The sequence below is a fragment of the Phaenicophaeus curvirostris genome, chromosome 11, assembly GCF_032191515.1.
Source record: "Phaenicophaeus curvirostris isolate KB17595 chromosome 11, BPBGC_Pcur_1.0, whole genome shotgun sequence".
Classification (NCBI taxonomy): Eukaryota; Metazoa; Chordata; class Aves; order Cuculiformes; family Cuculidae; genus Phaenicophaeus; species Phaenicophaeus curvirostris.
Window position 1 is genome coordinate 5,395,747 of NC_091402.1, and position 27,019 is coordinate 5,422,765.

At 39.6% G+C, this 27,019-nt stretch overlaps 1 protein-coding gene across 3 annotated transcripts in view; it reads right to left on the reverse strand.

The window, feature by feature from the left end:
* Positions 1–27,019, reverse strand: part of FHIT (fragile histidine triad diadenosine triphosphatase) — a 609,993-nt gene that overhangs the window by 451,776 nt on the left and 131,198 nt on the right. Inside the window, exon 1 of one of the 3 annotated variants that reach the window (XM_069865717.1) lies at positions 20,695–20,713. The exons of the other annotated variants lie outside the window; for them this stretch is intronic. The gene's annotated coding sequence lies outside the window, so the exon portion shown is untranslated. Of the gene's footprint in view, positions 1–20,694; positions 20,714–27,019 lie in introns of those variants that run through there. 3 annotated transcript variants of the gene reach the window in all.

The window sequence follows — 27,019 nt, forward strand, 5'->3', positions numbered from 1 at the left end:
CACACTAAAGAAACCTTAACGTATTCCAAGTTTCTGACTTGTAGAAACTTTAAAAGTTCACACACAGGTGTTATCACCTGCCTGCAATTTTGCCTTTTCCAAAGTCAAGCCGGTATGAAAGCAAAGAATTTCATCATTAATCACAAAAAGCAAAATGACAACCTGGCCGAAAAACCCCACCCCCAGTTACCTTCAACCTTCAGTTAGCTAATAAATTTCCTAACAGCAACGTAACCAGCTAAATTGTGCATTTTGCTGTCCTCCAGCATCAGAAGATCAGCATTTGAAGCTGCAGAGAGAAGTAGCAGCTATGTGTATTAGAACTCCTGGGCAATCCAGAAATGTTGGCTGGAACGGATCTCTGCATGTGCTGCCTCCAGCGGGCTGAATCTCCAAGGATGGGCATTCTACAACCGGTCCCAGAAACCTTCAATACAGAACAAAGTGAATGAACGCTTAAAATAACCATTAGGTTCCCACCAGTAACACCACAGGTCTTATGGCGCAGCAGGCTCTTAGGTTAGATAAATATTACTCCTTTAACTTGTTGGAGGGCATTTTGCCACAGAATGGCTTCCTAATAGTCATTAGAAAAATGGAAGGCTGTGGTTTTCCCATCCTCTTCTCATCTCTTTCCTCTGCATCCTTGTATGATTAGCACAAACAAAAGTACCCACACCCCCTTAAAAGTGCATCAAAAAATGCTCCTTTCAATTTGTTGCACTAAAGCTCTCCCAACCTGCCTCTCACAACGATAATGGAAAATCCTTTCTCTGCAGTAGAAACAGGTAAACTAGATTACGTTTTACTATTTGTAAACAAGATGTTTGAACATGCTTACATGTATCAATACACGTGAATTTCCAGACACACATGAATCTCTTTCCTGCATCAGTTAAACCTTCAGAAATTCAAACCTTCACAAATAAAGGCAGTTTAACAGGTTATCACTTCCAAGGAAAGCATCTTTGACAGTAAAAGTTATAACAACTAATGTTCATTCTTATGCTCTCTGTAAGAATTGCACTAACAATCTAACCTGAAATAATGCAGGTTATTTAGCATTAATCTTCATAAGTGATTCTCATTTTAATATATTCTTAACAACTTTGCACTGCACAAGTTGAGTGGAGCTCCTACCCACCAGCAATCCAATACACTCTCCATACACTGCCCTGGGACCCATTCAGTAGCCCTGGGGCGAGTTATAAAACACAGCAATTCACTTTGTAGCAACACACGGAGGTAGCAGTGCTAAAGCACAGGAACCCACATCCAGGGAACTGCATATTTCCTAAATACAACGTTTCAAGTGATTAAAACATTTGGAGATGTTCTGTCCTCATTTTGCTTGCCTGGAACTCAATCTTAATGCATTTAGCTCAATGGAAAGTGAAATTTGGCTGCTACAGAACAATACACAGCGCACAGTTCCAAGCTGAGGATGTCCCAACTGTTAACTTCAAAGAATGGAATTTGGTGCCTTACTCTAAGATGTAGGGCTGATATTCTGTAATTCATTATTTTAACGGAAGAAGGCACATGGGTTGCTATAGCAAGAGGTAATCTGTATTCCTACAGGTGAATGATTTACTCAAAATTATTAATTCTACAAAGTACTTAAATTTGCCCCTCTTCAGAATGTCCAGCACAGGATGCTGCATCCCTAGATTTGCCCAGGTGCAGCATCTCAGCGTGCTCCTGTGCCCTGGACATTTGCAGCATGAAAGCAGGCGAGCACACTTTTGGAATCCTTGCATTACTGATAAAGAAGCTACTCCGCAGAATTATCAATTTGAGAGCAGTAATCTTGGAATAAAGACTCGCATAATGTCACAAGAAGCCTTTGAAGCAATTGCATTTTGGAATGTGGTTGGAAACTCAAAAGTTGTGCAGGGGGTGGCCACATTCTCCCCAGCAAACACTTGTTCTGTGCCCAGGGGCAAACAGGGCACAACAACCTCATTTTGCAGATTTACTTTCCGAAATGCATAGCAAGGAAGCCATGCTCGTGGCTACCCTACTCGTATGGATAGTGAGGTAATTTACTGGGCAGGGTACATTTTTTTTTTCCTCTTATTTCTGCATGTCCATAAAGAGAAGCTGGCTAAACTTGAAAAAGGAGCTTTTCAATTAAACAAGAAATATAGGTACGATTAATTATTGTACTTCACGGGAGAATTCTGAAGACACAATAGAGCGTGTTATTATATGTCATCTCCTTCACTAACATTTGGCATAGACACATATAGATGTCTAGTCCCACTCAACACCGCGAGGGGAAAAAAGGCAGTTTATTTTACACATTTTGTTATGATTTCTATGTTGGAGAAGACCCTCAGTAAAGTGTGTTTCTTCGGCTCAGTACAATCCCCTTTATCTTTGCCGTACACTGGCATTCCCTATCCCCACTGAGCACAAACATACACAGTCAGACATTTGTTGGGTACATGGGAAACAAGCCAAGGCACCAGGAGCCAGAGCTATTACTTTCTCCAGTTCCGAATGTCGAATCCACCCGCCCTGGTGGAGGGAAAAGACAGCAGAGAGCAGGATGATCGATGAATCCAGACTGAGCAATCCTTTACTCTGCAAATAGATCTTGCTAATACAGTAGCATAGGAACGCTCAGCTCTTCCCCAGAGGCAACCCTGTCCCCCGACAAAGGTATGGAATCTGACATGACAAATATTGATTTCCCCAGAGGAATTTATTTTCCGAGCACCAGGTGAATTATTATCTCAAATCAGCAATCAAACCCCAGCAGCAGTTTGCATTTAAAGACATTTTAAACTATTATACCGTAGTGTATATAATATGTAAACAAGCTTAAGTGCAGTATGTATTTACATACAATTGTTGAATGGAGTAGATAGAGGCATTGCCACAATCAATTATTCCTGAATTAATGCTCTTAAATTAATTTCTTGGTTTATTTTGGTTTAATTTACTGAAGGCACGCTCCAAAGCATCTTCAACAGGACGAGAAAAATCCCATCACACTAGAATTGAATTCCGACATGTGCTCAGAAATTCCACTTATCACATCAATATTGTAGAACTGGATTCCACTACCATTTAGCGCCATTTCACTTGCATAAAAACTAAACTAGGTAAATTGTCCGTAATCTATTTTACCATTTGAAAGAGTTTACATCCTCTTTGCCTATTTCTGCAGTCAATAGTATAGATCTTCCAGTCATGAGACTAGTGTTTGACCCAGATTTAACTTATCTTAGTAACACGAAGTTCCCCAAACTTTAAGAGGAATAAGAAGTGTATTATAAATGGCTACACCTCTTCCATTCAAGAACACATACCCAAGATTACTCTTGTTCTTTCAGCGTGAGCATATCAAAACAATACTATGAAATAACATGGAAACTGGTAAATTTAATTCCTAAGCGAGAAAGACAGCTCTCTGACTTTCCTCTGATGAATAAAGGCCATCTACTACTAATCTGTTCTAATTTAATTCATTAACTCATAGTCTATTTGCACGATTTATTTGTATCACCTGTTTAGGGCAAAGAGTGATTTCTGCAATCAAAAGTAACCCTAGGATGATACTAGTTAATTTTGTATAGCATCCAGTTAATTCAGCAGTACAGTGATGTTTTCACCATTTAAGCTAGCACCTTTTAAATTAGTGTAATAGCAGAAAAAGGTTCATATAGAAGAAGAGTAAAACCAAACCACAGCAAAATTCTTGCAGTCATACTAGTCGGGGGGAAAGAAAGAATTAAAAAAAGCTCTAAATCATAAACTTGGTATCCTCAAATGCCCTTTTATACCAAGACAACTGAGGAATAGTTTGTTGTCACGCAAATATTCAAGTGAGGAAGGAGATTTGTACAATGATTGCGCTTATCAAGATTACACCAAGCTCACAATCTATGGACAGTAACGTTTCAGTATTCAATCTGTCAACTTCTACATCAAAATTTCTATTCCAAATTGGAACACTTTAATCCTTGACGTTACAGACATGACTTCTCACAAAACAGAAATATTTGTTATGTTTATTTATAGTGTCAAAAATACTTGCAAAAAATTATTAGTATTTTCCTTAAACTGTGCACCTCCAAACCAAACTCCATTCATCTATCAAAGCCTATTGCATACTTATATACAGAAGAAATAAGCCGGAGTATACCAGACTAATTTTCTTGACCAATAAAATCCGCTGTTTTCTACGGAATATACAGAAACGTTTTCTCTAAACACCAGAATATCCATCCACAAGGACAAGTGCTATAGGAATTCGCTTTTGATCATTTCCAAACCATGAACAGCAAAGCAAGCCCTTCAGGATCTGCACCAGCTCCACTCAGCATGCACTATTTCCACTCTATGAGATCATCCATGGGATTCTATGATCTCTTAGCACCTGGCAATACCAACATCTCAAAAGCAGCCCAACTTTTAACAGTACTTTCATTACAATACATTTGTGCACATTTTTGTTCAAAAAGTTTCTGAGGAGTGGAAGCAAACATGACAAGCTATAGTCAAAGAAACAATCTACCAATCCCAGACTGAAAAGAAGAAAGGAACACGATGGTAGAGTACTTGGAAGACTATTTAGAAAACATAAGCATCTTGCCTTTGCTTACTCCTTGCCCAAAACCATAAGTGAAGTGAATACTCAGATGTACAAAACAAGAAAACAAAAGAAGTCACAATAAAGTTAGTGAACATTCGGTAAACTAAGCAGTTATGGAAACCTGAATAACAAACCAGTGTGAATTGTTCATTATAAATGTCAGCTGAGAACAAGTGATTTGGAATGTGATCAGGCACTGTTGAAGAACACATTGGAAGAAAGTCATAGCTCAAAGAGAAATTAGGTCAGACTGAAGAATGCTGTAAAACACAGTAGGACACCGGTTTTAAGCAAGAAAACGGATTGACTGGGAAAACAGAGCAAACAGTTGAGGCTATGCTAGACAGCAAGTTTAACAAGAAGTCATATTTCCACGTCAAGAACCTACACAGCCTCAGCAGTTTAGGAGAGAGACAGAGGCATTAGAATTCATCTCACAGTTTTGCATCACCGCTGGACACACATGCAGGGAAACCCCAAGCACACAAAAGGACATTAAACCACCTTCTAGTTTTGGCACTGGTCCAGCCAGAGCAGGAACAGGGCTTCACCCAAGGATTTATCATCATTTAAATTAGGTGGATACACTGGGGAATATTCAGGCAAAACAAACAAACACAAATCAATTAGAAAACATCCTCTGCAAAAGAGCAGAGAACTCCATCTATCTCACTTATCAAAGAGGAGCTTGAGGAAGCAGCTACAAGCCAGGCACAAACATCTCCTAACACTGATCTTCACGATCTCAAAACTCAAAGGTATAAAAGCTTTTATTGATGGAAAATGGTAATTATTAAAAAAGATCACATTAGAAAATAAGTGAATGTTTTGTTCAGTGTTATTCCTCTTGAATTAATTACCAAGAGCAGTGATTTTCTATCAAGAGTAACTTTCAACAAATCAAGACCAGACCTTCTTCTGAAAGATCTGATTCCAACTACGAACTGATCTGGGGAAGCAGCGTGGCTTTGTCCAGTGAACATGGAAGCCAGACTAAGGTGATTACGCTGGTTCCTGCCCCTCTAAACCTGGAAACAGTTCCTCTAAGCAAGATTTCGTCTGTTCATAGCAGATTCACGACTAGTTTGGTGCTTTCAGTGTCACGATAACAATCGCTGAGCACACAGGCGTGGTAGGGGACCGAGTAAATGAGGCAATTTGTAATTAAATTAAATGCAAGTTTAATTTCTGTTACACTTTTGATTCTGTTATGGATGCTAGTCCAGGACTTACATAATAACCCACATTAATCAACATTATCTTTGCACCTTTATAAAAACTTGGTATGCAGCCTCTTCTCTCAGTGCCAAAAGCCTGCCACCACAAGCAGAAAAACAGTGATTTATGTTTACTTTCAAAATATAACTTACCATGTTTAGGATGACTGGTTTGTCACTAATCATACACGCAACCTCATTTGCAATCCAGTACAAAACCGAATTTTTAAAGCTGACTGCAGTGTAAACAATATTTAAAACAAAGTACAATTTTTTTTTTGTAAATAAATAAACAAACACTTGGCTTTTTCTCTCTTCAGTCTCTTCTTCCAAAATTATTTAGTTTGAACTGGGCAAAGCTTATTCACATTAAAACAAACAAGACAGATGGTTAAACGCCTGCATTGTCTGGAATTCCACCGACTTACCAGCCACCAAATTACCACTAGGCGCAATTACTCATCACCAGCACCAGAAAAACTAATTAACCCTGGGAGAGTTATATAAAAGAGCACATGGAGCAGTGGCCTTCCATCTCCATTGGTCTTTATAAAGATGGGATTCCCAATGAAATTCATACGACAACGTCGTTCGGAATTTTCACCAAGCTTCAGCTGTCACTGCCATATGTCACAGTGTCTCTGGGCAGAACAAAGCGATGCTTAGAGTTTGGAGACTGGTTCAGAAATGCACTTCTGTATTTTGAGTTTTCCATTCCTATTCCAGACAACACTCAAACATGTGTTGAAGCTTCTGATGAATTCCAATGCCACCTAAAATATAAGCACTACTCTAAACAGAAAGCCATTGAAAATTTTAGGGAAGGACATGCCAGATCAGAACCAGAAAAGGGCAGTGGGTTTTGGATTGTCAGCATAGCTGAAAGCACGCTCACTTATATTCTTTTACAGCAATGGCTGTATGATCCTGGGGAAAAAAGAAAAACCATAAAAGTGTGTTTCTCTTAACTTCTGAAATGCCTTCTGAAATCCTAGAGGGCTGGTGCAAGGCCTGTCAAAGGTCTAACAGAGGTCTCCAGGACTCCCAGGAGGAAGGTACTCTGGAAAAAGCCTTACTACAGGGATACATAGCACACACTAACCACATCCTACCCCTTTGGAGGGTGAAAGGTAGATCCAATGCCTACAAACCTGCATAAGCTAATGCATTCCAAGATAAGCCTATAAAGTATAAAAGGAAAATAAGTTTTCATGTAAGGCACACAGCCCATACATACAGAGAGAGCCCAGTTATGTTTCACCTGGTAGGAATTCCTACAACAGAGAGGTATATTTAAATAGACACTTACCTTCAAATAACCCAGCTTCCTTGATAAACTATTAAACTCAACTAACAGGGTTTTTTTCACACAGGAATAATTTCTTAGATTCTGGAAATGCAGTCTTCTTCAGAATAAGACACAGCAGTTATACCACCAGTCCTGAAAACTGCCAGGATCTTCAGCTATCAGTGATTAGCAATAGCAGAAAAGCTTACAGGCTTCACACCCCTTAAAGGGAACTAGAAATACCATTACTATATCTCTTGCAAGAAACCAGCAGACTACAGTTTTCCTGACCATCTACATATCTCTGTTATCACCTACTCATTCCCATCTAGCCTTATGTTTTTGATGGAAAATTAAACATTCCTCTGGTCCAAAGCACAAGCAGAAGATTCATGCTCCATTCATTAGGATGCGGAGACAAAGAAGTCCATTTTCAGTGTTACAGCAAAACTAAGATCCTCATCAAATGAGAAACGCTAGGCAGCAGCTTCAGCAGAAACACTGGAAAGAAAAAGAACTTGCCTTCTAACACCATAACCTGAAAAGATCAATTCGCGAACAGAGCACCAAGGGTGAGAGACGATTTCGGCAATGCCAAATACAACTTCAGTGACAAGTGGAAGTGGGAGAGGTCTCCTGAGGGCCTGAAAAACAGGTTGCCCACATTTAGCAGTTATGAAACCCAAGGCTGGTGTCTCCTAACATACACACAAACCCCACACTCCGTCCGAATTTATAACTGACTTCGTTAGCCTCCCACTCCAATGATTCCAGAGCTTTGAATGCTGAAGGACCTTGTATAAGATGTCTTGCTTTGTCTGCAGAGAACCATTAGGATGGTGACGCTGTTGTATAAACACCCCGACCAGGGTGCCTCTTTATTGGTTTGAAACCAAGGCTGCATTTGTTAAAATGCAGCTTATTTTTACTCCAGGGGAGAGTATGAAGACAGCAGTCTTAGCAGGAGGCCCCGTATTCTTTAGGGACTGAAAAGCAAAGAAAAGAACAACCCAGAAAACTATCAGCCTTCCAGTCAGGATTCTGGCCTCTTGGAAACAGATACAGAGATCAAGAGCAGAGGGATTAGCAGACCTTTAGGCAAGAACAAAAATCTTGATCTTATCTATCATAAAGCAAGAACAAAAAACAGTAAGAAAAGCTCAAGCGTGAGCTGTGTTTGATTTACATTTCCACATTACAAAAAATTAGAAAGGTACAACGTTCCCTAAAGGAGCCAATAAATTTCTAATTATTCAAATTTTTAAATTTAAGCATTTCAGAACTGAGCTTTGGATCACAGCTGTATTTGAAGCTAATCCTCACATGTATCCATTCCCTGTTCATACCACTTACGCAGGTATTAGTCTTTCAGTCCATGCTTATGTGTTATTCTAAGTCATTTGTGAATTAATTTTCTGTAATAAAGGGAACAGTTATTTAAATATACACATAATTCATATTGGGTTTTTTCAGTATTTCAAGATTTTTATTTGAGAAAAATCAGAGAAATTATTGTTCTGCACACTCATCCCAGTATGTGGGAACAGAGAACAACTACAGCAGCACTCAAAATACATGGCTTTTTTTTTTTTTTTTTTAATATAATACTGTTTGCAAGGGAATGATGTGCAGGAAGAACCATCACCTCTTGGCTTTCTTACAGTTGATCTAACCACAAGCCACAGCAAATACTCTCTGGAGACTGGCAACAGCAGATACCTAGAGAGGGAGACAGAGTGGCTTTCACGTGATTACCGGTTCTGTGACATTCAAACAGAACCTCCACATAAGCCATCTATTCACACTTAAATAACCTAGAAGGTTTGCTTCCATCGTACAGAGGAGCCTGGCACAATGTTGCTGGTTTATTTCTTCCTTCTATTTATGAAACAATGATAATTAATGCAAAACAAGAAGTCACCAACACACAAGATTAAACACGTGAAACTGAAACCCAAACCAAACCCACACAGAGAAAAGCTTACAGAAGCTCAGCCTTCCCAGAGGAGGAGAGAATTCAACCTGACACAAACCAGTCCAGGGCAGAGACAAACTGTGCTGGTGGGGTCACTCACTCCCCACAATTTATCCTTTAATACCTTCTGCTGTAATATTTCTGGGGCACATCAAAGAACAGTACAGGCTGATGTCAGTAATCCCTGCCACATATAAAAACTTTCATTACAGCACGTTAAAGGCATCATTCTGTCTGAGAAATGGGAATTGATAGGGGTTGGCTGTTTTCTATCCTGGGGAAATATCTAAGGCTCTTTCTCATGGTGACGCTGAGTACTCTTGCCAGAATTTGTTCTGAAGGCTGCAGATGTGCAATATGATGAAAAATCTCTTTGATAAATGGGAAAAGGAGAGAAAAAAAAAAAGAAGTTCAGCAGACCACTTTTCTGTGTGAGACATAGAAACTGCTTTCCATTCTAATTAGTTTTAAAATGTTTCTTGTAAACACTTTTCTATTTCTTCCTGCTAAGTTGTCAGCACTAATTTTTACAGAGATGCCTGTACTCAACATCTTCTCTTGCAGAAGCACAGCGAAACAAGTTTTATTTTTCATCCCCAAGAACTGCAGAGTTCCTTTCCCTATTGTAGTCACAGCAGCCAGCCAGCCAGAGCCGACTGAGGTGCGCCCTCACCATTTCCATTTCAACTCAGAGCAATATTCTTTCTTGTTTTCCAAGCTGAACTGCTGCATTCAGAGGCTGTCTGAATTATGCAGTTGCCAAAGGCTGCTGCAGGAAGGACTGCACCTCTGAAACCGAGCAGAAGTACTTATGCAGTTAGTACACAACATAAACTTCAGAGGTTTGAGCGGATAGCACCACGTTTCCCTGCCTCATGCAAAACCAAGCAACCTCAGTTTTAGTGCACCCATACAGAACTGCAAATGAGAATATGTAATAAAACCAAGAGAGTGAATTATCCTCAATCCTTAAACAAGCAAATCAAATTAGAGCTATTATTTGATTTACAGAAATAAACATACATAGAATTTGACCCACAATTCATATCAAAAATAACCAGCGCCCTAGAGCCAGCCAGGAAAAGCTGCCAACAGTGCATCAAGGGTTTTAAACGGAGGCCCTTACCTACTGCTGCTTTCTTTTTCAAAAGAAACTGCTTACCAGATGCTGAAATCATCAGCAAAAGAGAATCTATCGTTCTCTTCTCATTCCTGTGGTGTACATGAAAAGGACCTTCCTTGACTTCAGTGCAGTTAAATGACTACAGACAAGAAAGAGGAGAAACAGCCCCTATGTTTTATTAAACACTTTAAAAATTGATACAAAGAGTGCTCCCATAACAAGAGCTGACAGCTCTGATTAACGTAGCCACATTTCCTTCCTGTCCATGCATCATAACCACAGTAATTTAAAAAATAAAACCTCATTCTACTTCGCAAACTTCATAAAACTTCTAAAACACATCTACCCATATATTCAAAGCAAAAAGAAAATAAACCTAAAGCTTTACTCCTCACAAGTCAGGCTACATAAAATAGGTGGGCCCACGCCTGCGGAGAAGCCTCTGCTCTGTGATTAAAGCCTTCCGGGATTAAACTTTACTACATTAAATACTCCACCAGGTGTCTGGAGTCACTACACGACACCCAGACAGAATCAGCAACATGCTGTCTGCCCCAGGCCTTCTCCATTCTGAACAGATCCAACAGACGGAGAAAGAGAACACACATGGACAAGGGGAAGGAAACACAAAACATTAGTCAACATAAGACGATGGTTTATTTTCCCTAAAAGGCTACCGGCAGAAAGAGCATTCCCAATAGTCCCATGTGACACAAAACAAGGTTTCTCATGTGGCAACAGGATCGACTTCCCTTATGATCGCTCAGGCCTTGTTGAGTCACATTTTCTAGCACTGTTTTTCTTTTTTTACTAAAGTGGGCAAAAGCGAAAAGCTTTAAAGTCATACTACCTTGTCTGAGCCAACTGTTTGCCAATGTAAAAATATAGTATTGTAGTGTACATTAAAGTTCAAAAGTTAGACTTCAAAGCAAAACCTACTGAGATGACTTATTTGTAATCTACGCTGCACAGAATTGGTCAGGGCTTCTGGTTGACACTTGGGGCAGTGGGGTACAAAAGGAAAAGGGATCATTTAAATCCCTTAAGTTTTTATTTTAACTTTTAAATTTATTAAGACACCAATAAAATCATTGATTTTGCATATGTCTAAATGCTGGCTGTGACAGCACGAGTTGTTGAGGCCAAGTGCCAGGGCATGAGAGTGTGTATGTGCTTCCAGCCCGGGAAATGTTCTTCTAAGGACAGAGGATTCCTCTATTACTTACTGACAACTGTTAGCAGTCAGAATCTTTTCAGTAGGGTTACTTACAGGCTTAACAACATCCTGACTGTGAGCACAAGACCAGACCTTTGCCTTATGCCTTTAGGCATCAGGAAGAAATTCTTTCCGATGAGGGTGCTGAGGCCCTGGCCCAGGTTGCCCAGGGAAGCTGTAGCTGCCCCGTCCCTGAGGTGTTCAAGGCCAGGTTGGATGGGGCTTGAAGCCCCTGATCCAGTGGGAGGTGTCCCTGTCCATGGCAGGGGGTGGGACTGGATGGGCTTTAAGGTCCCTTCCAGCCCAAATCACTCTATGATTCTATAATTCTGGCTCTGGAATCTTAGCATTACAAGACAACAACCAAGATTTGATTTTCCTGGGCTTTTCTAGAAGCAGTCTGGGAGACAGAAGTGAATGTGTCAATACTTCTTCAAACCCACCTCATAATCCTGAGAAGGTGGTTTAGTATTTGATAGTAATGGTTGGACTCGATGATCTGATGGGTCTTTTCCAACCTGGTGATTCTATGAAAATCATTAACAGTGACAAGTACCACAAGGAAGACCACAAAACCTTATACAAAAAATGGAAAAACTGCAGGGTTTTTTCATTTTCTGCCCAAACAGACTTGTGGTTATGGTATTCTTAATTTATGCTTGTCTTTGATGTAGCTATTAACTGAATGTGCACTGACCTTGGCTGGATGACAGGGGTAATCATTTCCCAAGGATGAATTGCTCTTGAACAGCTCTTCATTATCAGGCAGGCCTGTGATTCCTTTTAAATACTCACCGTGCCTAGTATCTATCTATTCTTCCATTTTGTTTATTTTGATAAAACAAGGGTATCTAACTACCAAAGAACATGCTAAAAATCTGTTTCATTCCTACCCTCCTACATTTCAGATTACAGATTATCTTCTGTGTTTTCTTGAGAGACACCAGTATGAATACCAATGAGAATTACAGGATATTGAACACTTCTGAAAATAACATTTAATGTACTTGTAGGAGCACACTGGAGGTTTAATTTTCAACTATTTTTTAATCTGGCCCAAAAATCAAAGTATCAAGCAATCAGAAACAGCTCGTTCTACTGCCTAGAAAAGTGACGCAATAGCTGTTCTTAACCCTGCAATCTTTTATAATCAGGCAAAACTTCTTTTTGGTGCCAATTAGCCGCCTGGATGTCTCAAAATGGGAAGAATCTCCCTGCAGAAACAGTGTCCTTTTCTCAGAGGGGACGAGAGAACTTCTCAGAGTTGCTGCTGCACATCTGCCACTTTCTGGTCCGTATGGGCACATTGATGTTAGAATGGACAAAAAAATAACACCATCACCACTTCATCCTCTTCTCATCTTCTGTACTAACTAGAAGAATACACATGCTGGTCCTTGGTCTCTTTTAGCAACTTATGTCTCAGAATTTGACACATCTAGACCATTAACCTGATGTAATAATAATTTGTTCTTCCCTTTCCATCAACCAGTGTGCTGCTTTTCAGTATCACTGTTAAAGTTTCTGAAATCCAGACCTGAGATCTGCATTGCGTGCGTTCCCACCCATTCTGTCTATATATTGAAAAATCCTGCTGTGTTGGTTGACCTTATCCACGTATCTGCAATGTAGAAACCCCCTTTCCTGCATATTATCACTAATCCCTTCTGCTACACTACACAGTCATATACATCAAGTATCCTTTCTACCGAGGGAGAGACTGATGCTAGATCTTTTGTGCATCCACGGTTACAAGCACCAGCCAAAATATAGAAATCACAGATATTTAGCTATTACCACTGCAGTGCCATCCACCAGGTCTCTAAGAAGAATACTAGCCTTACAGGACAGCTTTCTAACCTGGGCAAAGCACAGCTCACATACAAGCCCCCAACAGATATATTGGGCTAAACCATGACAACATCCCCTCTCAAGGAAAGATAACAGGATTCCAAAGAGGAATGGGGGCTTCCTATTAAGTTATTTATTCATCCTCTCCGGATTTTCACTCCACAGCCTTATTTGCCTCCTTTAACGTACAATGAAAAATAATTTTCAAGGAGCACAATTGCACCAATTTATCTATTGCCATCACTTCTTCTTGTAAGTAAATCTGCTTTTCCCCCCATCTCTGTGATTTTACTCTTTTTTTCCCATTATTTAGTAATATCAGGGCAGGGAAAGGAATATTCTACATTAGTCTTCTAAATTCTAGCAAGCAGGTCACTGAAGATTATATGCAAATACTTCATAACATATTGATAGTCTCCCTTCAAAGCTCCATAGGCTCAAAGGGGCTAAGACAAAAGGATCTTTAAAAACAATCACTGATGCCAACTACTTCCAGTTTCTCATACTCAAATTAAACCATTATAAAGGACAAAGATTTTTACTGATGATCATTTTACTGAATGATCTCTACCCAAAAAATGCTCTCAACTGGCTCATCATCTACTTCAAAGCAGAGCTCCATATATTGGGACTGCTCCTCTCCATAGGATGCACTCCCCCACCCCACCTTCCCCATCTGTTCATCCTGTATCCATCTCAGTGCTCCATCCAGATTATGCCACTACATCTCTGTTCTGCCAACAAGACCAAACTTCTGTGATTCTCCACAAACTTCCAGTACTTCTGGCTTGCTTCCTTTGTCTCGTGTTTCCATGCACCAGTAACTAGAAAGAAGGAAGTCAGATCAGAATTCCGTAGTCACTGACGGCTGCTTTAAAGCGTGCAGCTGCTCAAACAAACCCATCAAACTGGCAGAGCCAAAGAAGTTACTTCTTTTAAAAGTGGAAGGTTCTTATTCTATAACCTTGCGGGGTCATGGTCAATTGATAGCTACTGTAGAAGATTTCCTGAAAGAATGTATTTTATAAGACAACACCTGAGACATGAATAACTGCCTAATGCAAGCAGCAATCAAGAACACAAATAGTCAATTTACTTTAAAATTGCCATTACTTAAACAGTAAGCACAGCCTGCTCTTGTATATAATAACTTGCAAGTGCAACTGCTTGAATTGGACAGTAATTGTAGCAAGCTATTCAATATCATCTGTCTTCTAACAAAATTTAACTGCTGGAAATAAGGGGGCACAAGTCGAGTCAAGGCTGCCACAAAGCACAAGTTGTGGACCGAAGTTCAGAATCAACTGCTCAGAGACAAACTGTTTCCACTGAGGCAGCTCAATTAGGTTCCAAGGAAAGGAAGGGGAATGACTCCTTAGAAGCAATTCTTTCTCAGACTTGAGATCGTCAAGAAGAATCAGAATTTACTCACCTGACAAAGGATTTCTGTTATGCTAAACTCCTGAGCCAGGAGTTTACCTTGACTGTAAGCTTACTGTTCAGAAGAAAAAGAATACTACCCGCTCATCTGTAGAAACAGGTGAACAGGAGACAAAGAAGATACATACTGTTTGTTCAGAACAGTATCAATGTCAAGTCTCAATTCAAACACTAGCAACAAGCCCTTGCCACACTTCAAAACATTCTGATGAATTTTCATTATTTTAAACAAGTCACATTATTCAGGTTGAGGATCCTGTATTAAAAGATTACCAGTATTTCATAACTAGGGCTACTAATTTTGCCCCAAATAAAGACGATTTCTTCAACATCCCTCATTTTTCTGCAATCATGATTTATGAATAAAGTCATTACTTAAATAGCATTATTTTGTAAACTTAATACTTAAAAGGGAGGACAGATGCTCGGCATTTCAGATAATGCTGTGTTAAAATGGATTAAATCCTTTTTATTCTAACATAGTTTAGGATTACGATTTCACTCAGTTCCCTAACAGAACTGAAACACCTAACGCATTCTCCAGTTTCTTCTTTGCAGAAATACAATAGTCCCAGCAACGCGAGTAGGCTTCGGCACCACAGAAGTCTCAGCCACTGCACCCAGAGTGAGATGCAAAGTAAATCATCACCTGAGCAAGGTCACAAACATTAACAACATCAGCAAAGGGTACCAGAAGATTAAACCGCCTGTATTTCACCAATTCTGCATACTTTTCTGAAAAAAATAAAACAAAACAAAAACAAAAAACAACCAGCAATAGAATCCTCCATTGTCATTTTCTGAGGCCTTCATGAATGCTGGTTTTCAACCTGTAGGGTGAAATGCTTAGGAAAACTAAGAGCAAGATTAAAAAGAATTCTAGAACATTTACTTCTAGCGGTTGCTTTTATCCACATTATAATGTCAAATCCAGTCTCCGGAAATGCGGTTAAATCTAACAGATTTACTGAGCAGCCCAAGTAGAAATACCAGGCTATTTTGATACTGGAATACTTTCATTAATAAATGTTTAATACTAATAATTTTTGATGTGTTCATGTTAAACTTCTATTTCAATGACTCATTTCTTAAGGATGGCTTAATGCAGGACAGCTTTGACAAAATTCAAAAAGCTCTTACTTCCCAAGTGGTCATCTCTATTTGAGGCCAAATCCTCATAAAAATAAATTAGGCAAAATTGCTTCTGATGTCTGCTGAAGGAAAAGAAATTTTTCTTTAAGTAACTAGCACAGGACCAACAACAAGGAGCCTGAAAGGAGTCAGTCCTCCGAAAAAAAGCAGTTACTAAGTCTCCACTACAACCTGTTTGGAAATAAGGAAAACATAAAGAGACGCACTGCTGGAAACAGGGGAAAAAACCAAAATAACCCAAAACAATAACAAAACGGAACTTCTGAACTGTAGAGCAGAAATCTAACATCAGCAACTTGCAACTACTATGAACAGATTGGAAGCATTGTTAAATCCTGAAATAGAAGAGGCTTGTCTAAAATCCTCTGATTAACAGAGTCACACAAGATAAACCCACCAATGAGGAGGCTGCAGACACACTGTGCTTTTGCACAAAGACCATTTAGATGGGTAAAACCAGACAGCTTGAAGTTCTGGAACTAGAGGAAGCTGAGCAGAAGGGTTCCCACAAAGAAGCAGTGGTCTCAGAAGAAGTGGGCCAGTAAAAAAGAAGCTCAAGAATCTGGATGGAGGAGTGATTCTGGAGGCAAGGGAAGATCCTGGAGATCAGGCAGATGGATAAGAATGCCAGGGGATGCCCAGGGACCTCAGCCAGTAATGCCCAATGCAGGCAATGGTGAGACACAACTTTCTGTCCAACCTTCCCAGTAGTGATGTCCCAGGTGGGAAGGGAAGCCGAGACCAAGTTAACACAATGATAGCTCTAGTCTTGTTTATTCTGAAATACAGGTTGATTACTCTGCCTTGGTCATGACAGGAATTTCTTCAAGAGAAACCCTGCACCACAAAATGCTAGTACTATCAGTGTTTCTACAACAAAATACAGGCAGATCAGGAAAAAAAGCCAGAGGAAATAAGACAAAGGAATCATGTAACACAATCAAATCTTACCTGTAGGCAACAGAAAACTATGACTCCTGGCAAACCCCTTCCAGGTTCCTTCTTTGAACAGTCAGAGCAATATATCATTATTTTTATAGATATATTTGCAGTATATACACTTAGACCCATATGCGTATTTGGATCAAGTGGAAGATACATAATGGACACCCGAAGGCGAGGTACTAGTTCTGCTAAGAGAAAGACCTGAAAATTCAAGTAATAACATTAAAAACATCTGTATTAAGCTCATAAGCTGAAGATAGACCATTTTCCTGTAGACTGTGAGTCTACAGCCACAGCAGATAAAAAGAAATTGCAGTGTCTGTTTCCAAAGAAGCAGACATGAAGCCTAATAAGCCTAACCATGAGACTGAATTGGATAAACTTTCTGTTGACCATGCAGTACCCTTTCTCTGATTCCCCTTAATGTCTGACTTCTCAAATCTTAGCAAAAAGATTTGCAGGTTCATGTGGCTTAACAGAAAGTGCACATATTTCAACAGTAACAACCTTCATTCTCTTATTAGAGCAGCAAAGGCAGGGTGGAAAAACAAAGCAATTTCAGTCAAGTTAACTAAATTCTGAGTCAAGTGTAGTACAACTTCAGCACAATTACGTTAGATTTGGTAAGAATCAAGAGCAAAGCAGGGGCAGAGTTTTCAGCATCTTGTTCACCTCCCTCTCAAATATGTACTTCTCATGTGAAGACACTGAAATCCCCAGGCTACTGCAAGACTTCTCTAAGATGACAAACAAGGAGAAAAACAATTAGTAAATGATCAAGGGGAAAGAAGACAGACAAAGAATTAAAATACCTGATGGCATTGCTTGCTAACTCCACTGAGAGTGAGCTAAAGCCTGGAGCAAAGCAGTGACTGACACTAGGCAAAGGACAATTAAGACTGCATAGGTCCTTACCTATGCTGCTGTATATTGTTCTTGATAGAAGATGTAAGGCATAATGAACATGGACAGTACACGTAACAATGACTCCAAGCAAAATATGAATGCAAGCATGCAACTAATAGCTTGCAGCAGTTTAAGGCATAACATAGCAAATAATTGTTCGATGCACTTGGAGATCTCCGAACAAAAATACTACTTGGTGCAAAACAAAGGAAAGGAGAATCCTTGGATCAGCAAAAAAGTGATGGCTTTGCAGAATAGTTAAAGCACAGCAAATAGTAACCAAGGTAAACTGGACTTGTGCCTTCAGTTGAAGTTGATACACACTGACCTGTTACCTATAGTTTCGTTCTCTTTTTATTTCCACTAACAGGTTATGTTGGGGGTTTTGTACTTCTTTTCTCCTAGCCATCAAAAAAACTGCAGTGAGCAACATTCCATCAGACGTGCTAAGCAGTCATGGCTTATACTAAAATGCCTGTATCCGTATGGCCTAGAAGCAGCCGTAACACCAGAATCGTGTTATGCCTCCTTAAGGCCAGGATAGGTGAAGACTGAAAGATTAACAGGCTGCGACTGTTCAGTCCAGGGATAACAGGAGTAAGAGAAAAGCAGGCAACCCAGCTATACACCATCTGACCTCAAGCACCTAGTATTCAGTTATCGGTGAAGTGACAGTCATGCAAGCAGTTAAATAATTTAGGTGCTCAGCTTCTTCTAAGCAAACCATTATTAGTGTAGCAGCTTATAGTCAACACAAGGTAGTTCTAAAATAGTAAGACAGTGAACCACTTAAAGGTAAAAGATGAAAAGGAAACTTCTTTCTTGCTATTTCAGCCTTACTGGATTTCACTGAAGATGGTGATCAACGGGGAATACCAGCAAGTTTAATAAAAACAAGACAACAATGGGCATTTTGAGGTTACAGTGAAAGTAAGGTCTGCTCAAAGGCAGACAAAAACACATTCAAAGATATGATTTACCATTTATTTTCAAGAGACAGTCAACACATCTGAACTTCAGCCTTACAACTTTAATGTTTTTTCCTATATTTAGCAATAAATTTTTCTTTGTTCACAAAGGAGACCTAACCAGTGGTACTTTTCCCTAACAGGATAACGTCTGGCAATAACAATTGTATCGATTACCTGATTCCAGCTCCCTCCGCAGAACAAAGCCTTGGCCGTGAATGAATAATTCTCACCCCTCTATCACGTTTTATTATGGACTAAGACAAGGATTGCACTGGGGGAGGCAGCTTTCTGCTGCTAGTCTTTCAGGTATGTTTAACTACCATCTAGCTGCTTTTCCTAATAAACACACAGTGACTGGATAATTATGTCTCATACTGTTTGCTGACTGGTTGGGTTTTCAGGGCCCATTTCCATTTTGCTCCTCCCACAAAAGCAGGCATAAAACCCAGCCTACAGGAGCAAACCACCCAACTGCTGCACCGTCATAAACAGTTTCTTTCCAACAGCAAAATTCTTCTGAAAAGAGACACAAGAGAAATGAGCTTTGATAAATCACAGTATTTCAGACCTAGAAAGTGGATGAAACAATACTTCTAGCGCAGGAGAAAAAGCAACATCCTACTGTCTCTCTTACATCCCCTTTCCTCTTACCCATTAAAAAAAAACCCAAACCACTCAAAAACCCAGAACACCTTCACTGCTCTGCAGCTTAATGCAGGATCCTGAAGAAGTGAGATACCTTTGCCAAAATCTAGAGCTTGACACAAGCCCCCTGGTATGTCCCACTAGGAGAAATTCTCCACAAAAAAATCATAACCAGTGTCAACAGATAATAGAGAAGCAACACAGCGTAATATGCAAATTATATTTGTAATTAACCACTTGTTCTGAAAATACTAGTATCATTCCATTTTGTAGATTCATTAATAGCAAATTACACAGATTATTTTTATTCTGTACTGTATTTGGACTGTGTGCATTATGCAGCTAAACAGTATTGATAAAACTGCTGCACTGTATAGAGAACTGCAGAACCTAATTAGTATTCCACTTTGCATATGCAATTGCTGCTGAAGTATAATGAATTAACTGATAAACAAGATTTAAGATAAGACTATTTGCCCTCTCTCCAATCATTATATTTTGTAATGAAATGGCGTTGCTGGATTCAGCTTCTAAACATCCTAACAGAGAATAACGAACTTGAGATGTTCTGGAAAGAAGGCCAGAGGATGCTGTGTTGCTAACAGCATTGTGTTCCCACAACAAGAACAAACTGGTAAGGTCTAGGACATAAAAAAAGTTCACTTTGTGAGGAGGGTAACATTGTGCTTCTGCTATATTAAGTTTCTATATTAAGTTTGTTCATTCTCCTTTCTATGCACGTACCTTTTACTTTCAGTGAATCATAGCTGAATATCTGAGTTTTACCTAATTATTCCACAAAGTCATAAAGTGGGAAAAAACAAGCCCTAACTGTACCGCAAAACAACTCATTCCCAAGTTCCTGCTTATTTTAATTGATTCTAATAAAGTCTGCCTGCAGGCGTTGAACACAAGTACAAATATTGTGAAACACTCAAGCTTGCAGAAACTTAGTAGTTGGCCACAATTTCATTTTCACAACAGAAGAGAACAATACAAATTAGGAGGCACCTCTTGAGACCTCTGTGGCCCCATATGTCTGGTATTTGAGGATGCCTTGTTTGAAAAACAAGTTAAAATCCTGAGACTGGCAGCATGGGGTATAGAACAAAAAAGGTTCTTCAAAAGGATACCCTATACAAAATAGCAAAGGAATTCTGCTGTCACAAAAAAACCAATATTGTTTTATATCACTACCTCAATACACTTATGTGCCATAAAGACAGGGGTACATTTAGGTCAGATTCTGGGACACAGAATTAAGGTTAAGCGTCACTGCTTATTTGGTTACAAGGCACACATCAAAAGAAGAAAGAGAAGGAAGGAAAGAAAGAAAGAAAAAGACATAAAGATAGCTACCTCATGGCACTGCAGCATCCCATCAGTCCCATGCTCAGTCTGGTAGGCGAACATTCTCAAACCCTCACCCTTGGTTCCTCCCTTTATATGCTCAGGGCCATACGTTGCTAATAGGCTCATTGCACTAACTCCGCCCCTTGTTTTCTCACTAAAACCTGCACCTGTTGGGCACGGTCAGCTCCTGGCAGCTGTTTTGTCTGCCGAGTGTCCAGCTCCCTGCAGTTGTTTTGTCTGGTAGCTGTAGCCAGCAGGATGGACCCCGCAAAGCCAGCCTGTTCACAGCGCGCAGTTGTCTGGGCCATGAGATTGTCCCGTTAGGTGCAAGGTTGAGACACACTAATTCATTCTGTGGTACACTATAACTAACCTGGACTCCATTTCTACCACTTCTGGAATCACTACAGTCCTATGCCAAACTCCTTTCTCACTACAACTATAGATCTCCTTCTTTAGTGGCTGCCTTGTCTCCTTTTTTCTTGTTGTTTTCTGCTAATGCCAGGGATACTGGCTTGCAGAAGTATGTTACCAGTGGGTGTGTTCAACTTACCAAGCGACACACTTGCTCCAGAAGAGCATTACTTAAGCAATGTGTACAGGGGAGAAGGCAAGTCACTGAAAGAAAGCTGTCAAATGGCTCAAAGACCTCAAATGCACACAGACTTTTGCTACCTTACCTCAAATCACGGACCACAACTGTCAGTCTGTTCTATGTCAGACTCTAGAAAAGCACTGAACAAGCACTTCAGTATTTTCTTCATGGTATCTAACATATTTATCCGGATGTTTCTGTTAAATTGGAACTAACCATTGCTGTGGATAAGCGCCACCTGCCTGTTTCTCTTCATTTATAAACCATGAACATATCCATGGAAAAATGACACTCCCATTTCCAGAATACACCGCTTGGCATCAAAAACACAAAAGCTTCTATCGCTGCTTAGGAAGGAAACGAAACAGCAGAGACAAAAGCCAGCTGGGGAGCAACGCCTTCAGACCTTTCAAATAAACTTTATTTTCTCCTTAAACAAGCTTGAACCCCGCATGATTAGTTAACCCACGATTTTCTAACTTGAGTAGCTCCACATAGATTAGCTTCTCAAACCTTTAATTTATTACTAAAAATTAAAAGAGTGTTAAGAAAAACCCAGCACAGTCACTAATGCACTGTGATTCAGTAAGACTACCCCTTGCTCATGTGGTAGCAGCATTTTTAAACACGGCTCTCACTAAATCTTCCAAAGGAGGGTTGTTCCTGAAGTCCTGCCTGCAGGGGACAGATTTGAGAATGGCCAAAAGGCCAAGGCTGCATTCAGAACTGAAGCTTACCAGTAATGCATTTAGAAAAGCAATGCCACCAGACTAAGTTTTTCTCATCTTGAAAACTCTTCAAGGTATTAAGCTGGCATTATTATCCCTCTTTTTGGTGAACAAGGCACAAAAGGATCAGTAACAAGGCAAAAGTCTTAACAGTGACAAAGCTGGAGACAGAATTTACATATGACACCTCATTCCTTATCCGACTTCCAAGGCTACACAGCTTTCCCGTTTATCCTATTATTTACATGCAGATACAAATCCTGCGAACATTAGGGTGTCTTTGAGCCTAAGGAAAGTTAAAGTGTATTAACAACACTGTGACAGCAGTCTGCAAAGCCTTCACTGACCAGGTTCTGGTGCATGCCAGTGGGAATATCTAAAGCTTGTCTGTAAAATTAATTCCTCGTTCTTTTTAGATGAACTTATTTGGAAGTAGAACTAGCGTCAATAGATTTGAAAAGAAGACTTGTGATGTCCCATATTATATTTTATCTGACATCAAATCTGTGCTGGATATAAACTGCAAATATTGACTAGCTCCCAGCACAGAAGTTTGGAACATCTCAACTCTAACTGCTTCTAAAACATTTTGGAAAGAAAACAGCTGTATCTTCCAAGGGAAGCAGAATAGCAATTGTTTCTAGCACTTTCATTTTGCATCAAGACAGATGAATCTCTAGAGTAATTTCACTCATTAAAATAGGTTTGGCTGATCAGGTTTCACCTGAGCTCTACTACTACCACACTAGTTCTTGTTGACTTGTTAATTAAAAACACAGGTCCATCAATCTAGTCAGAAAATTAAAAACCTCCTCAGAAATGGTAGTCTCTACAGCTGCTAATTTGTGCCTGCCTAAAGCCAGTGTAGTACACAGGAGAGCAAAGCATAAAAGATAATTTTTTCCTTTATGCAAGAATGAGTAATAAAAGGTATCAATTATTCACATAGCTTCCCAGCAGTTTAGAATTTCAAGAGCAAAAAAAAAGAAAAGAAAGAAAAGATAAGGAGCTACACTGCCTTTGAGTAAAGAGTAAAAGTTATTTGGCGAAATGCAGATATCACTGGGCAGAGAACTTGGATACATATATTACTATTAATTTGGAAAAAAGAAAACAACATTCAGCTTGGGCTTTTCTTCAATTCCTTAATAATATGAATTCTTTGACAAAGTAAAATTTCCAGAACTAAAAACTAAGATCAGAGAAGCCACTGGATAGCTCACACTCAGTGTTACCAAGCCAAAAGCTACTGCCTTGCAAGAGTTGACGCTTGTAGAAATGCTACAAAACCACAGCTGGCCTTTTGCCTCCCTGGCTTAAATCAGATGTGCTTAGGCATCAACAGCTGAATGTGTAAAGGGTTGCTACTGTGGGCATAGAATCATAGAATAGTTTGGGTTGGAAGGGACCTTAAAGATCATCCAGTTCCACCCCTGCCATGGGCAGTGACACCTCCCACTGGATCAGGCTGCCCAAGGCCCATCCAGCTGGCCTTGAACCCCTCTCCAGGGATGGGGCAGTGTCTGCAGCTTTCAGATGTTGGAAACACAGAGTACATTGGGCAAAGCACCCCTTGGGTTTGGTTTTTCTTGTTAGGCTATGGTTTGGGTTTTTTTGAAAGAAGTAAGGAATAGCAAAGAAAAGAACACAAAAACTGGAAGTGTCAAAAAGGTTTCAAAATGTTTATTAATACTCACGAGCTAGTATATGTCACCTGCCAGTGAAGTAAACCTTGCCACAAGAATGCAGATTATACATTCTATGCTTAACAAATTTTTATCTGACGTACCCAAAGGGAATAAATAAATTGAATATTTCTTCCTGACATTTTTTTCCTATTTCAGTATTTACCCATTCCCTCTCACTTATCCACATCAGAAAAGCATTCATTTACATTTAGGTTTGGTGGCCATACTTTAACTCCACTGCGTTATTTGTTATCTGAAAGAGAGGAAGTACTCAGGAAGTAAGCAGAGAGCACAGACTGGTAAATCATGACACAGCACCAAAAGAAGAACTGCAAAGCGTGAAGGTGTGTTACAATTGCAAAGATTTTTTTTTTTTATTATCATAAATTTCTTTATTTAAAGCACCAGAACTAGAGCTGCTAGACAAAGACGAAAGATGACTATTGCAGATGCTAGGAAGACAAGAAGGGGACAACTGGGGACCAAGGACTCTCCCCAGACAGCATCTCAGCTCACTGCTGTCAGGGTGAATGCTGTCCTAGATGTGCCACTGCTGTCATGAAGGAGGATCTTTTGCATAACCTAAACCAACTGCATTGAAACAGAAACGTTGGATATGACAACAAAGCGAGGATGAAAAAAAAAAGGAGGGCAAAGAGAGAGGACCCTCTGCACTGGAAAGTGAGTGGAATGCTTTGTGAATACAATATAGAATCACTCTTACCAACCTCAAGAGAACAGTTGACGGAAGGACACACAGACAGACCTCGCTGCATCCAGTTCAAAACACTGATATCTCAGTTTTCACAGAACACATTTTGGAATTAGGGTTAGTATGAAAAGAGTTAATGAAAGACGTTGAAAGAATAAAACCAATGGTTACCCTGTACTGAATTCCAGCTGCTGCCATACCCATGGTAACAGTATTCCATGGTCTGTGAAGGAAAGCATATTAACTTTCTAAGCCTTAAAAAACGGAACTACCCTATCCATTAGGCATTTGATGAATTTGTCTATTTTCAGCTCTTCTTAACAGAAGAGACTCAACAGAAGACAGGCTTGTTTTCTTCCTTCCCCAAAGTCCTTAAATTATTACTTTACAGGGGTTTAGAATATTGACATAACCCTGCATTTTTCTAAATAATAAAAAGTGAAGAAAAGAAAGGACTAGCTTTCCTTTATGGTATTTTCTTAATGAATTCAAGAGGGGGAAAAGGATATCAAAAGTTTATGAACTGTTTAAACATAAAGCCAAAGAGTTATAGATGAAGTTCCAAATCATTAATCCATTATATACTGTAAATTGGACAACCCCAGTGAGATATCATTTTCAGAAATGAATCAAGCAACGCCATCAGCAAATAGTTAACACTCTGAACCTCCAAAAACACTCTTTGATTCAATTCAAGCCACCAACCTCTAAGTTTAGAAGCTAATTTACACTGCAAACTGGAACTTAATCATCTCTTCTCATGCATTTGAAAAAGGATGACTTTATTTCACATAGTCTACATTAACTTTGAAATTTTGCTACACATATGATACCTAGTCAGATATGCTGATCTTACCTTGAAAGAAAGTAATTGCTTGATTCCTCCTCTTAATATTATCCTGAAGCTGATAAAATTTCACTAGGCAGCACTAGGAGAAGATCTGGATTTCCTCAAATAGGGCAGGATGTATTTAAACCAAACAAAGATCATCAGAGATGGGGAAAGAAACACTTGTTGGACAGGGAGAAAGAGATCTTTTTTGTTTGATTCGAAGTTCACCAATTTCAAAATAAATCGTCCAAAGACAATTTAAATAAGTAAGAAAATAACTGTATTTGCGAAATGAGTATAACATGGAATTTCCTTTTCTAATTTGTTGTTGTTGCTTTTAAGTCAATAAAAATTCTATTTGTGCCACTGTATGTCACGCTTACTATAAGAACACTACCAGTGTAACGAGCTATGAGTTCCCAAAGTGCTCTGAATAATCCTGTGGAAGGGGAAATGCTAAGAAGCCTAGATGTTTGGGTAGTAAACAAAAGTAAAGCGTATGATTTTTCTCTTCCTCAAGAAACAAGCTCTGCAATCAGTAATAGGGGAGGAAAAAAAAAACCATAATCAATATGAAGAGAGTCTTCCTATGCTTCAGAGTGTATGAAGGCAGATGTGTTTTCTGATAAGAGCCCTCTAGCTCAGGAAGAAAAATGTCAAGTATTAGCTCGATCTAGTGGGTTTATTCCTGTTCAACATCTAAAGAGGACAGCAAGTTCTTTGATCCTTGTAAGCTGAAGTCCCAACCTTAACAGAATCACAATGCAGTCAGGCCCTCTCTTAATAAAGCAAAATGGTGTGATACCACAATGTTAGTATTAGCGATACACAGTTAAACTGGTTTATTATCACCTTGCTGGGCTCTACAGATTCACAGGAATTCATACCAGTGATCTTGACAGGCTGAGAGAGTTGGGCTTGCTCAGCCTGGAGAAGAGAAGGCTCCCAGGAAACCTTATAATGACCTTCCAGTACCTGAAGGGCTACAAGAAAGCTGTGGATAGACTGTTCCCAAAGGCTTGCAGTGACAGGACGAGGGACAATGGGTATAAACCAGAGAGGGGCAGATTTAGACTACACCTAAGAAAGAATTTCTTCACGATGAGAGTGGTGAGGCCCTGGCCCAGGTTGCCCAGGGAAGCTGTGGCTGCCCCATCCCTGGAGGTGTTCAAGGCCAGGTTGGATGGGCCTTGGGCAGCCTGATCCCATGGGAGGTGTCCCTGCCCATGGCAGGGGGGTTGGAACTGGATGGCCTTGAAGGTCCCTTCCAATCTTAACTATTACATGATTCTATGATCGTTCCGTTTTTAAGGACAGTAAAAAATTCTCCCAAGAGGAAACTCTACAAGTAAATATTTTTAAAGGAAGTTACTGTAAGGGGACAGGAATTGTTAAATTTAATTCTGTGTGACCTTGAAATGAGACATTTTCCACAATGCACAATTACACGAAAGGGGAAAGCAGCTTTCCATGTTTCTTGGCAAACTGGAATAACCAAGTTGTAGTATCTCCATAAAGCAAACTGGTCCACAGATTTAAGCACAGCTTTGTTATTTCTACAGGATATTGGTTTCTTCTGTTAAAGAGTAAGCAAACGCAATGAACAATGAGCTTCCAATCTGTTAACAGTATATTTGTGTTAGTATTATCCCCCTTTCACTTATTCCTCCCAAAGTAGTGATTTAAGTGTTGAGTTCTGATATTGGATTCTTAAATAGGCATTCCACAAATCAGAGATATGCATCCATATTATCTCCAGATAACTTTCATCAATTT